This window comes from Panulirus ornatus, chromosome 3 (genome assembly GCF_036320965.1).
Source record: "Panulirus ornatus isolate Po-2019 chromosome 3, ASM3632096v1, whole genome shotgun sequence".
Classification (NCBI taxonomy): Eukaryota; Metazoa; Arthropoda; class Malacostraca; order Decapoda; family Palinuridae; genus Panulirus; species Panulirus ornatus.
In genome coordinates, this window is record NC_092226.1 from 73,341,387 (window position 1) to 73,355,426 (window position 14,040).

At 47.0% G+C, this 14,040-nt stretch overlaps 1 protein-coding gene across 1 annotated transcript in view; it reads right to left on the bottom strand.

Annotated features, from left to right (window-relative positions):
- sprt (PDZ domain-containing protein sprite) overlaps nt 1–13,301 on the bottom strand; it is a 149,643-nt gene extending 136,342 nt beyond the window's left edge. Inside the window, exon 1 of the mRNA XM_071689622.1 lies at nt 12,907–13,301. The gene's annotated coding sequence lies outside the window, so the exon portion shown is untranslated. The remainder of the gene's footprint in view (nt 1–12,906) is intronic.
- Nucleotides 13,302–14,040: the final 739 nt, after the last annotated feature.

Consider the following 14,040-nt stretch of genomic DNA (forward strand, 5'->3'; position numbering starts at 1 on the left):
TGCTGGAGGGTGATGGAGGAGGCGTTAAGCTGCTGCAGGTGGTATCGCGGGTGGCGCAGAGCTGCTGGAGTGTGATGGAAAAGCAGTGAGGGAGAAGAGCAGAGTTAAAAAAGAAGAAGGAGGAGGAGGAAGAAGAAGAAGAAGAGGAAGAAGAAGAAGAAGAAGAAGAAGAAGAAGAAGAAGAAGAGATGAGGATGAGGAGGTATGGAGGCAGATGTATCAAAACATCAACCCAGGAAACAGATCATCCATATAACCAGAAATGAGACACAGACATAAGGCGACACAGAGAGGGCAAGCCTCAGTGTGAATATCATCCAACAGGAAATAAGATGCAGGAATCTGTGTGTGTGTGTGTGTGTGTGTGTGTGTGTGTGTGTGTGTGTGTGTGTGTGTGTGAGAGAGAGAGAGAGAGAGAGAGAGAGAGAGAGAGAGAGACGAGGACTTGGGAGTCGACAACCGTCCCTAACCTGTCGCCAGAGTCCCACGTTAGTGGAATAGTAAAGGAGACACAAACTGTCTGATGGCAAACGTTACAACAGCACTCAAGTACACGGAGGAGGAAGCATTCACCAGGCAGTTCACATCCTACAACAGACAGACTTAAGACATGTTTCTCAAGACTGATCACCACAATGGATTAAAGTAAGACATCAAGAAATATTAGAGAAGGTCCAGACCGAGGGCATCAAACATGGTAGCACGATTAAGGTAGCTGAGTTAAAAGGAAAGGTTAGAGGCCTCAACTTTGCCCTTTATGGAAAAGAGTAGAGTAAGGGGTGATCCGATCACAACCTTCATGCTTATAAACCAGTGCGATGACGTCAACGGTGAACAGATAGTCGGAATACGCAAAGACGTAACGACCAGAGCCAATAACACGATATCAGGCACAAGAAACTTGTTAAAAAAATATGTAAAGCAGTATCTTAGTGTCTCAAACAGTATACAGGAGTTTCAAAAGTAGTGTGATAGCAGAAACTGTTTACGATATGGGGGCCTAAGAGATGTAGAAATCCCTCCCCGAACACTACAGACAGGTAATCAGACAAGGAGGCACAGACGCAATCAAAAATAGGTTACACATCTAGACAAAGGGAGGTAAAAGACAGGAAGACACAGGGAGACACAGACGCATATTAATACCGGGGTTGTGTCGCACGGACGATGGGAACACAGAGGACCAATCAGAGGTAATGGTGACCCAAGGAGGGCGGGAGGGGAAGGGAGCAGTGCGTCCGGAGACAGATGAACAAGAGGAGCGCGAGGGACTGGATCAAGAGGCGTCCAAGAAAGGGAAGAGCCCGATCAAGAAAAACAAAGGCAGGATTGTTACTCCGCGTGGGAGTGGACGCCGCTGCTGGGAGTGGACGCGGCTGCTGGGAGTGGATGCGGCTGCTGGGAGTGGACGCGGCTGCTGGGAGTGGACGCGGCTGCTGGGAGTGGACGCGGCTGCTGGGAGTGGACGCGGCTGCTGGGAGTGGATGCGGCTGCTGGGAGTGGATGCGGCAGCTGGGAGTGGACGTGGCTGCTGGGAGTGGATGCGGCTGCTGGGAGTGGATGCGGCTGCTGGGAGTGGACGTGGGTGTTGGGAGTGGATGCGGCTGCTGGGAGTGGACGTGGCTGCTGGGAGTGGACGCGGCTGCTGGGAGTGGACGTGGGTGTTGGGAGTGGATGCGGCTGCTGGGAGTGGACGCGGCTGCTGGGAATGGACGTGGCTGCTGGGAATGGACGTGGCTGCTGGGAATGGACGTGGCTGCTGGGAATAGACGTGGCTGCTGGGAGTGGATGGGGCTGCTGGGAGTGGACGAAACGCCAAGAATGGAACGAGAAAACACACATAACAATATTCTATCACTATCTACGTCTTTATTGACGGAAAACAGTAGTCGGGATCCCGTCTATGTTTCCTCTCGAGTAGATTCATTACGAGTCCTGCGGGAGGAAGGCGGACCGAGTGTAAATGACCTTTGCATTGCAGATAGCTCGGGTGCCTGACGGGGGAGGCGTACGGCCAAACATGTTCAGCGAAGGGAGAAGCTGGAGTTCAACGACGTATAGAAGAGAGGAGAGACAGTGGCCATCATGCACGTCTGTCTATCCTCCTTGTAGCCTCAGGAAAAAAAAAAAAAGCCCTATCCTTCTGGGGTCTATCCAGATAATTGGTTTGACCTCCTACGTCCCCTATCCTCACCCCTCACCTCGCCTTTGACCTCAGACGCCGAGGACCTTATCTGTAGAAGCGGGGGAGGGAGGGAGGGAGGGAGGGTGTGAGTCGAAACGGTTGAGGAGGAGGAGGAGGAGGAGGAGGAGGAAAGGCAGGAGGTGGGGGAGGGAGCACAAGACTTCCCATTATGACCACTGGCGCATCACTCCCGCCACTCCACTTCACCTACGGTCCGCTCCTGAGGGAGTTCATTGTCTGCTTGCTTGCTTGTGTGTGTGTGTGTGTGTGTGTGTGTGTGTGTGTGTGTGTGTGTGTGTGTGTGTGTCTACGGATCCCTGGTGGCCTGGGATGGTTAGGGACATACGACCCATGTATGAGGTTCTTATTGTTGTGCTTCCTTACGTGTGCGGACGCCACCATGTGTGTATATATATATAAACAAATAAATAAGAAAATTGTATATATAAATAACGGTTTATGGGATGCAGGCAGCCACTTGGATGAATATACACAATTGAGGTATTACAGTTATTGAAGAACTGAGAGGTCACTATAGCTACCAGTTAACTAATCAGTCAAGAAATTAAGACTAGAGTGATCTGGGTGTGTGTGTGTGTGTGTGTGTGTGCGCACGCGCTTGGTAGTTCGTACATATGTATGTATATGTAAACATGCATATGACCGCATATGTGTTTGCTAAAACGCGTTTCTACCACCAAAACCTTAACTTTAATTTTATTCATCATTTCCTGACCACACTTAATTCAACCAGACAAAAATGCTTGTATAACCTTTTGGACTAAACATATATATATATTCCTTATATAAAAACTTTACCTTAAATCTACGTTCAAAATGAAGGTGTATATAATGGGAAATGGCCAAGTCACTTGGGGTAATTAACTATAAATAATGATGATGATCATCTTTGTATATTCATAACGCTGGGTCAGCGCATCACCTTACACACACCCATCCACACACACACACACACACACACACACACACACCCACACATACACACACACACATCACACACACACATACACACACACACCCACATACACACACACACCCACACAAAGAGACTCATTAACGTTAATTAATTCTTTGAGAGTAAAATAGCACCCCCTCGGCTTGATCGACTGCCGCTAAAACTGCTGCCGCGCAAACAGTTTTAAGTGATCAGCGGCGCGGAGGTTGATCAGCCAATGCAGAGCCAACCTCTTTTAACTGGCTCCCATGGGTCACCTGACTTCCCTCAGATGCTTCATCACGCATGACCGACACTGCTTCGCTCACCACCACCCATCTCGGATCCGAACTTAACGGGGCTTCGTTTTACGATAGAACTTATGTATAAATACTCGTTAGCCGAGACACCTCTGAGGTGGGGGGGTCTGGTTATGTTGATCCACCTGTTGGAGGAGGAGGAGGAGGAGGAGGAGGAAGGTGCCCCCACCCTCCCTTTAAAGCCCTCCCCGAGCCGCTCGCTGTCGAGCCTTCGGGCCGTGAACACCGGTTTGTTTACACGGCCCGGCAGTTCGTGTTTGCCTTTCATCGCGCGCTGCATCATCGTAATTTGAGAGCTGTCATTTGCCGGCGGTCTTGAACTTTGAGAGGAGAGGGTATCGAAATTAAGGCAGGAGTTGATGGAGCGAGACGAAGACGCGACTGATGTGTTCTGCTGCGGCTCTGAGCTTCGCTGATTCAGTGGGCTTCGCCCCACATGCTTCGGCTGTCTGACTGATTGACGGGGCGCCCGAGCCGGCCACCTGTCCGCTCTCCTGGACGGGGATTTACAGGTCAGAGTGGCCGTCCACTGCCTCAGGGTCGTTACGTTCGTTAAGAGGCAGTACCGTAATAAGCTGGTGGTTGGTCGCATACCCAACATGGCTCAGGCGTAGTTCATTAACATCTAGTTTTCAATCGTAGCGTTCCGTAGTTATGAATCTTTCTGCACCGGAGCTTCGAACCAATTACCGAGACATCTTAAACGCCCACTCACTCACCCCCTGACAGTGATCAAGTCGTCTCATGCTTCACTACCGTTTCAGAAGCAGCGCTTCGCTCTACTTCCCCCGGCATTATATGAACGACATAAAGCCACTGCGCCCGCAATCATGGCCAGCGGGTCTTGTTCCCCTTCCTCGCGAGACGAGACGGTCCCGGGAATTGCGTCTTCTAATTTCCATAATTCTTACCCAACAACATGTCCAGCGGTCCGCCACATCGTGAGTCCATCTTCCAAACACACGTATCTCACCAACACCGTCGAGGTAACGGGCTCTGTGTGTGTGTCCCCTGCGGGGGCAGAACCAGTCGTCATCAACTCTTACAAGCGATGTCTGGTAAACCCTAACAATATCTTCCCATCATGACGCTTACACCAGACACAACCAGGCGAGGGGGGGTGATTACTCCTCCCTCTACCACAGTTCAGATCAAGACTACAGATGACCACATCACAGAAGGTTAGGGCTCCTGTTATCTGTCCCTTCCCACGTACTGTCCTCTAGCAGATAACCTCGTCATGGACCATCAGGTCTCTTGTTATCTGTCCTTCCCACGTACTGGCCTCTAGCAGACAACCTCGTCATATACCATCAGTTTTCCTCCTATCATTTATCCTTGCCCGTGCACACCAATTGTACGCCTTTCCTCACCATTCGTTCCCTTTGACTAATAGTACTTCTCTCTCTCTCTCTCTCTCTCTCTCTCTCTCTCTCTCTCTCTCTCTCTCTCTCTCTCTCTCTCTCCTTCCATACATTCACCAATTTCACGAGAGTAAATTCCCGAACACCAACATCTTGCCTTCCTTCACCCCCTCAAGTTCAACCTACTCGACCGCCGTATCTTCACTCACGACTCCTCCAAGACCTTCCACGGGCCACCCCTTCCTCCCACGATGATTAAGTCCGTAACGATGGTTGTATTCACCTCCTCCTCCTCCTCCCCCTGGGAACACAGCCCACCCTTCCCAACCTCCCGCACTAAATCATTATCCTCCCCTGGTCCTAAGTGGAGGAGGGGTCGTGGGGCCGGGCGGCTGTGAGGTGCTGGCTGGGATGGTCCGAGTCTAGGGAACAGTGAGGCGATGTGAGGCCGGCGACCGGCAGTGAAGGAGGAGCGAGAGAGAGGGTTAGTTGAATACGACCTTAAAAGAAAAGGCAAAAGACCGATGATGCTCTCTCTCTCTCTCTCTCTCTCTCTCTCTCTCTCTCTCTCTCTCTCTCTCTCTCTCTCTCTCCATATGTGTGTGTGTGTGTGTGTGTGTGTGTGTGGCATCTATACGGGGCCCAGAGTCTGACAGAAATAGGTAAACAAGTTCTTTATATTACACGATGATCGTCAATCCTATAAAGTCCAACAAACAAGCAATGATTATATATATATATATATATATATATATATATATATATATATATATATATATATATATATATATATATATATAATAACACAGCGATGACCACACCCGTCTTTGTCATGACAATTCCATCGAAGGCTGGCATCAGAAGGCTCGCGCGAAGCGGTAGATGCATAGCCCGAAGGTCCACCAGGCTCTGATGCCGTTACATAGCACAGGAGAGAGAATCCAACACCACAATGTTTATACACGTCTACCATCACACGTCACCACCCTCTGTTTACCAGTGCCTCTCACGGATCGCTTTGCCGATAGTAACAGGATGGTGAACCTTCGTGAACGTAATTTTATTATTATTTAACCCCAGGACCCCTTTTGAGTGGGGGTGGGGTTCATGTAGCTTTAATGCCGCGCTACAATCAGTAGCATGGAAAGTGTGGACTCCCTCGGAGCGAGACTGTACTCCTTTTCGTCCACTGGTGATGACACAGCCTCGCCGTAGGTACACTCCTCCTCAATTGCGGGCGGAGTCCGGTAACGCCTTCGTATAATGTATTTCCAGCGATACATCCACACATCGCCCTTAGCACTCAGCGCTTGTCAACACCTCTCTGATCTACTCACCCCCGTGGGCTATGATAGCATCCTCTTGCCCCTCCCACCTTCACCCCAAGCACAGGAAAATATATGACGTAGCCAGTCAACGCTGGGGGCCTCCAAGGCAACACAGCAACACACACACACACACACACACACACACACACATAGTGTATCACCACCACTTAACCCAACCCCCACCATCACCGCCGCCACCACCACCTCCAACACGACCTGTCGTACCACACGTCCTGAGGACGACGACGAGGGGGCGCTGACGTGTTCAGAAACAGGAACACGTTTTCGTCTGAAGCAGCGCCGACTTCGAAGCGATTCAGATCCCGTTCAGTTACGTCTGTGAACCAGCGACTACGGGTCACCCCGTCTCTAAGAACATGGCTCTTCCCAGCAACGTAAACACTGGCTTTATTGCTACAGAATTTAATACACGGACCGTGATCACAATGTGGGCTAGTTCATCGTGAAACCGCTTCGAACGTCCGTGCTTCGTTCGCTGTACCTTGTAAACCTCAAATTTCGAATCTTTCGTCACAAACGGTCAGTTTTGATACAAGTCTTCTATCAATTATCTATGATTTTCTTTCAATTTTCCTAAACCCTGCTCCCTCTCACTTCACTCCTCCTCAACCCTGCTTCTTCTCACTTCACTCCTCCTCAACCCTGCTCCTTCTCACTTCACTCCTCCTTAACCCTGCTCCTTCTCACTTCACTCCTCCTTAACCCTGCTCCTTCTCACTTCACTCCTCCTTAACCCTGCTCCTTCTCACTTCACTCCTCCTTAACCCTGCTCCTTCTCACTTCACTCCTCCTTAACCCTGCTCCTTCTCACTTCACACCTCCTCAACCCTACTCCTTCTCACTTCACTCCTCCTTAACCCTGCTCCTTCTCACTTCACTCCTCCTTAACCCATCTCCTTCTCACTTCACTCATGCCATCATCTCGCCTCTTGATACTTTCTCCCCTCGTTAGGTAACTTGGGTCAGGAAGGAAGATGGTTCTGTGTTCCCAGCCTAATGTGTGTTCCTCGGTATCATTACACCATTATGTCTTTCTGTGATTTATTCCTCCTCATTATCATCCACCCAATCTCCACCCTCCCGCGAGGTACGAGGAATATAATTATATTACATTACGTCGCAAACTGGAATTCTCTCTCTCTCTCTCTCTCTCTCTCTCTCTCTCTCTCTCTCTCTCTCTCTCTCTCTCTCTCTCTCGTGTAAGACTCGTTTGTGTGTGTGTGTGTGTGTGTGTGTGTGTGTGGGGCCTCTCCATCATCCACGCGAGTTCCCCGGAAACCCAATAAACGACCACTTCTGATGATATACGTGGGGGGAAAAAAATCGCCGCCAAGTAGAGGCGATCGAGTTATAAATATACTCGACATATATATATATATATATATATATATATATATATATATATATATATATATATATATATATATATATATATATATCGAGTCATATCGCCGGGGGAAGGTCAAAGCAGCTGGGGGGGGGATGGTTACGTTGTTCGAGCTTTATGCCTATTAACAGCTACGGCGTCGTTAAGACCTTTGGCTTCAAACCTTGAACGACCAATCGAAGCATCTGGAACGAGGGCCCTCCCTCAGGTGTTCTCGACGGACCATCCAGTCCTTGTGTACCTGCTGGACAAGACCATCACCAGTGCTCACAACCAGGACCTCCGCCACACCAGTCAGTTTTTCCCACCCTTGGAAGGCTGAGGAACATCCTCTCTTGGCCCTACGTATAAGAGACCACGTATCGCGTTCTTCCTGACCTCTGGTGTCGAGCGTCGCAACCACGGGCTTACGTGGCGCCCCCTGAGTTGACGGTTTCCCATTAACCCCGTGTTATAAAGATGGACCTGGAAATGACTGCCATTTTCCCCGTCTTGGCATTCCGATCTTCTTGCCTCTATACTCAAACGTTCTTGCTTGATTTTCCTAGTTTTGTTTCTAAGTATAATTTTAAATATCTTATCACCGAACTTTCCTATCTTACCGCTCGAAGTTTCTTCTCTTGCTATTCGAGTTTAATCCTTTTATGAACAAGTTTCGTTCACTTGAGTTGAAATTTCTTTCTATATCGTTCGACTTTCACAACTTCGTCTCAATATTTTCCCCTTCTGTAATATGCGTTTTGCGGCTTCGTAACAAATTACCTATCTTTTGTTTTCTTATATCATTTCAATTTCCAGTAATTCTAATTATTCCTTCTATGTCTGTCCTACTTGTTAGTTTATTCATGTGCGCGCGGTGTATACAGTGAGTATATGTATAGACGTATTTATTTGAACTTCAAACCTGTTCGCAGTTTCCTACCTTAGCGAGGTAGCGTCAGGAACAGAGACGACTGGGCCTGGGGAGTGGGGGCATTCTTCCGGAATGTAATGATACAGGAGGAGAGGATTTCTATAGGATCCACCCTCACCCCCTCCCACAACCACGCCTCATTCCTAGTCTCCCTCTACAACGACACGCAGAAGTATATCTATCTATCTATCTATCTATCTATCTATCTATATATATATATATATATATATATATATATATATATATATATATATATATATATAAACACACACACACACACACACACACACACTCACACAGTTTTCCGAGATCAATTATCTTGATTATGAGATACCAGAAAATTCTTTTTCTTTTTAATTAGACTGGGTGCGTACCAGGAACACTGCTCCTGTCACTCCCACGTCTGGCGAGATCACTAACGAGTTCTGCTTTCATTTCCGGAGTCACGAGTTGTGGTCAGCGAGGACTGATGGCAAGTCGGTTTTGGGGGGGAGACCAGACGGCCAGGCAACACGATATACGCATGGCCATGATAAACACGTTTTCTTTCAATTTATATTTTCTCTCAGAGCAACCCTAACTATCTCATTGTGATTATATATATATATATATATATATATATATATATATATATATATATATTCTAAAGCTCATTTCATTTTCGAAAAGGATCTCGACATAAACATATAATTTGATTTATTGGTTAATATTTGAATTAAAGAACACTTGATGGTTTATCTTAAATATGTATGTATGTATGTATGTATGTATATATATATATATATATATATATATATATATATATATATATATATATATATATGCCAAAACTACATAAGTAGCGTGTACATAATGTGCAGGAAAAAAACTACAAGGAGACGGAAAATACGGTGTTCAAGCGCTTTCGTATAATTACAAGGTCAGGACTGACTACAGGTAGATGTATTCTGAACCTGTCTACCTTTACCCAGCCCTGACCACGTCATCATACGAAAGCGCTTGACATTTTGTATTTTTAATTTCCTTGTGGTTTTACCTATATATATATATATATATATATATATATATATATATATATATATATATATATATATATATATATATATATATATATGACGTATATTTTTCAGTATGTTAGGCCATCTGTTTTCGCACTGAAGGCTTGCCAATCCTGCACCTTCCAATCACTGACTGGATCGCCCATATATGATTAGCCGTTTGGCTCTCAGATCATCCAAGCAGATTGGAGGCGTGTGACTGGTTACTTCACGCCGCCGTGAACAATGAGGATTGTAATCACTAGCCAGTATAATCTAGCCCGAATCTCCTATTTCTAATCTGATTAGCTGCACTTAGCCCGTCTTATCGCCGCTGTAACAAGGGCAGAACCCCACCTCCAACTCTCTCTCTCTCTCTCTCTCTCTCTCTCTCTCTCTCTCTCTCTCTCTCTCTCTCTCTCTCTCTCTCAGCTCCAATTTAAAATCTACCATCTCCAGTCCCCCCCTTTTACTCTTATCTGCGCGCCTCGCCCAACCCCATCTTAATCTCCAGCTTAACCCAGCTTTATCTCCGGCCTGACCTTTACCTATAGCAAGTCTGACCTCGCTTCCCACGTAAAGGGGCACCTCTGGTACCTCTCCATGGGGTCAAGTCGTGTTAGAAAGGTCATAATAAGGTAAAAGAGTTCCAGGTGCTTCAAAGTTAGCGTCGTGCTGTCGACGCTCGATCCACACATGTGGCTTTGCCTTCTAAGCATATGCTGACCACACATCACAAATGACTTTATGATATTTACCGCACACACGCTGCATAAACAGACACATATGTACACACAAAGCTTGTCCTCACAGCTGCATCGAGCCCCTAACAACCAGTACAGACGGCTACAATAACAGCGCCATCCCAAACAATATGAATATGCTAAAATTAGCACCTAAATACTTATCTAAAGACAATGAGTTTGACACCCTCTTTTCCCTTCGTTGTATAGGCCAGGTGTCGTTCCCTTTGGCGCTATATGTTTCGTTCAGCAACCCGTTAATTATTTCCGATTGTCATGGTTGTGTATTATACGTTAGAGCTGGAGGCGCGCCAAGCAGGCCATTCTTCGCTTGTTCCTGACGCTTATCTCGCTAAGGCGTGGAAAACCGTTAGATATAAGGGTCATAATGACCACCCTGTCACATACGTATGGCATGCTGAACTGAGGGTCGCATAATGACCACCCTGTCACATACGTATGGCATACCAACTGAGGGTATCACATACGTATGGCATGCGAACTGAGGGTCGCATAATGATGGTACATTACTTCTCTGCAAGGGATGGACTTGGCTGTGGAGTTTAATATTCAACTATATGTTTGAACGGTAAGGGGGAGGGAGTTCTACCCTCGTGTGTGTGTGTGTGTGTGTGTGTGTGTGTGTGTGTGTGTGTGCGCGCCGTGAGTGTGTGTGTGCGGAAGGTGTGTGTACGTGAAGGTGTGTGTGTGGAAGGTGTGTGTGTACATATATATATATATATATATATATATATATATATATATATATATATATATATATATATATATATATATATATATCCGTACATGCTTGTACCAATGTATACATGTATATATCTATGATTCGCTTTTCATTTATGAGTGTGTATGCATATGCACATGAGTGTATGCATCTGTATGTGTATACGGAAGTGAAATAATTAAGGCATGAGAAAAACAGAGCGATTATATGTACAGACATCTGACATCTGGGTGTGTTACGCCTGTGTACACCTGCCTGTACGTCTGTATGTGCACATGTATACAATAATGAGTGGTCTGGAGTGTGGTGGAGGCGAATTCCCACAATTAGGAGAGGGGGACCCTCGGGGCATTGGCCACTGGGGTCGAGAGTCAAGGACGAGGTTTGGTGTTCCTCAGGACAGACTGGCTGGGTCCCACGCTGTTTACCGCCAGGACGGGAGCGGCGGAATGACTCCCTGTCTGTCTGTCTGTCTGCCTGTCTGTCTCTCCGTCTGTCTGTCTGGATGTGCTAGTGCGTGTATGTATATGTCTGCTTGCGTGCGCGCAATGTCTGTATGTAACTATGCGACCGCCAACAATACGCTTTCGAAGCCATGAGCCCAAATGATAGGGTCTACTTTCCCACACACCTATGACGTAACGCGTAACGCTCACCGCAAAAGAAATATTGGTGCTAAGCATAACGAATCTTGCGCGTTAGGCGCTGTCCGGCGGTTGGGTAAGATGGCGACCGGGGTGTAGTTTGCTCTCAATGTCTTAATAATAAATCAAACTGAGGGTGAGAGAAGAAGGGCATGAGAGCAGCCTGGGCTTGGGAAGGAAACTCTACAGCCACTGTAGTGCTGCGGAGAGAGAGAGAGAGAGAGAGAGAGAGAGAGAGAGAGAGAGAGAGAGAGAGAGAGAGAGAGAGAGAGATTGTATGCATGCACTGTTCACATATACGTACAAGTGAGTTCTGTATACACGTATGTGTGTTTGTATGAACATACCTGATACCGTGAGTGCGTCTCTAATTTTGTACATATATGTATCATTTCTTTACTCTTTGCCTAAAACAGGCGTGTGTGTGTGTGTGTGTGTGTGTGTGTGTGTGTGTGTGTTCTACTGTCCATCTTTACAAAATGCTTTACATAAATAACATCAAAATACTACCTTATCAAATATCAGTAATGAATTCCATTACCAGAACCTATACATAATATATACATAATAACATATACATAATATATACAAGTAATTCATTCTTATCCATCGCCTGTGGCGTCATTACTCTGACAACACACACACATACACACACACAAGCTCGAGGTGTGTATATGCTTGTGTCTGCATACATACATAGGATAAAGACATGGTACATATAAACAAGGTTAATACGGGACAACAAGAGTGTATAGCTCGTAACATGAATAGTAATCACACACATACACACACACACACACACACACACACACACACACACACACACACACACAACAATATACGTCCATACATTTGATCTTCAAGAAACATTTCCTTCAATAAGAAACATATGAATTATATATATAGGTCTCTGTGGCTCTACTGCTGAGGGAGGAGACACAACAGTGGCCAAAGTGTGGACCCCCGGGTGATTACATGGTGGGCACGTCTCCTAGGAGCTGGGCAGAGGCTTGTTGCACGTCTACTATGAGCTGGGCAGAGGCTTATTGCACGTCTCCTAGGAGCTGGGCAGAGGCTTATTGCACGTCTCCTAGAAGCTGGGCAGAGGCTTACTGCACATCTCCTAGGAGCTGGGCAGAGGCTTATTGCACGTCTCCTAGGAGCTGGGCAGAGGCTTACTGCACATCTCCTAGGAGCTGGGCAGAGGCTTATTGCACGTCTCCTAGGAGCTGGGCAGAGGCTTATTGCAAGTCACGTGTCCGTCCACCCTCGGGAGGGGAGGGCCTTATACCACCCTCGTTAGAGATAGGCTTACCGTCCAACATCGTTGAGACCGTTAACTGCTGGTTCGGCCGGACAGCTTACAAAATCCTCCTCTCACAACCGCAGTTGATAAAGAGTCACACGGTCATATTGTCTCTCCTGTGTGCTGGCGACGACGATGATCCAGAACCCAATCAAACGCGACACTTGATGACGGCGCGTGCGCGGCGGCAGAGAGAGAGAGAGAGAGGGGTAGGGTGCAGGGCGACGCTAGCCAGCTACCACCGCCACTCGAGTCATCCACACACGGACGGGGGTATATACACACACGCACACTCACACACATGCACACGCGCGCGCGCACACACACACCCGCGTCACAGGTGAGCAAGACGTATACTGAGCGCGGGGGTAAAAATTTCATCTCAACGTCGACGCTCGGCTTCCCGAGTCCTGCCTGGGTGTCAAAAGTCATGGGCTACGTCATGCGCTCCCCGCCCGCCCATTGGCCGGGAGGACCTTCCCCCGGCGGCGTCATCGCTACACCCGACGGTGATTGGCTGGGGGTATACGGTGACGTCAGTAGTTTTTTTTTTCTCCCGGTGTTTTGTTTTGGTACGGAGGGTATATGGTACATAACATCATCTGTGATTGGCTACTGAAACGATGACGCGACGACAGCACTGCTCTTACTGGCCGGTTCTCGCGGGTAATACATGTCGTCATCAGAGGTCTTTCGTCTCATTGGACCTGAAGGCCAGGTGTTCAATGACGTCGGTACGAAGCGAAGCCTCCTATTGGCTAACTAGTTCCTCCCCCTATAAGACCTATTCTTGTGCTAATTGGATGTAACAGCCTTAGGGCAAAGAGCCCAGAGTCACGACCCATACTATCCCGTAATGAACCATATACACAAAAGAGACTCTTCCCGTCTCCTTAGAACGATTTTACTTCGGATAATAAAGCAAAATAGTATTTGAAATAAAGATATAACACAAAATTATGATAAAGTATTTTTTTATTAGTAGTAATGCCGACTTTTATAGCAAAATAAAACCCAAAATGTATTCCCCGTGATTAATGTCATCGATGATTAATGGCACCATTTGATTAATGGAACCTTTGATTAATGGATATT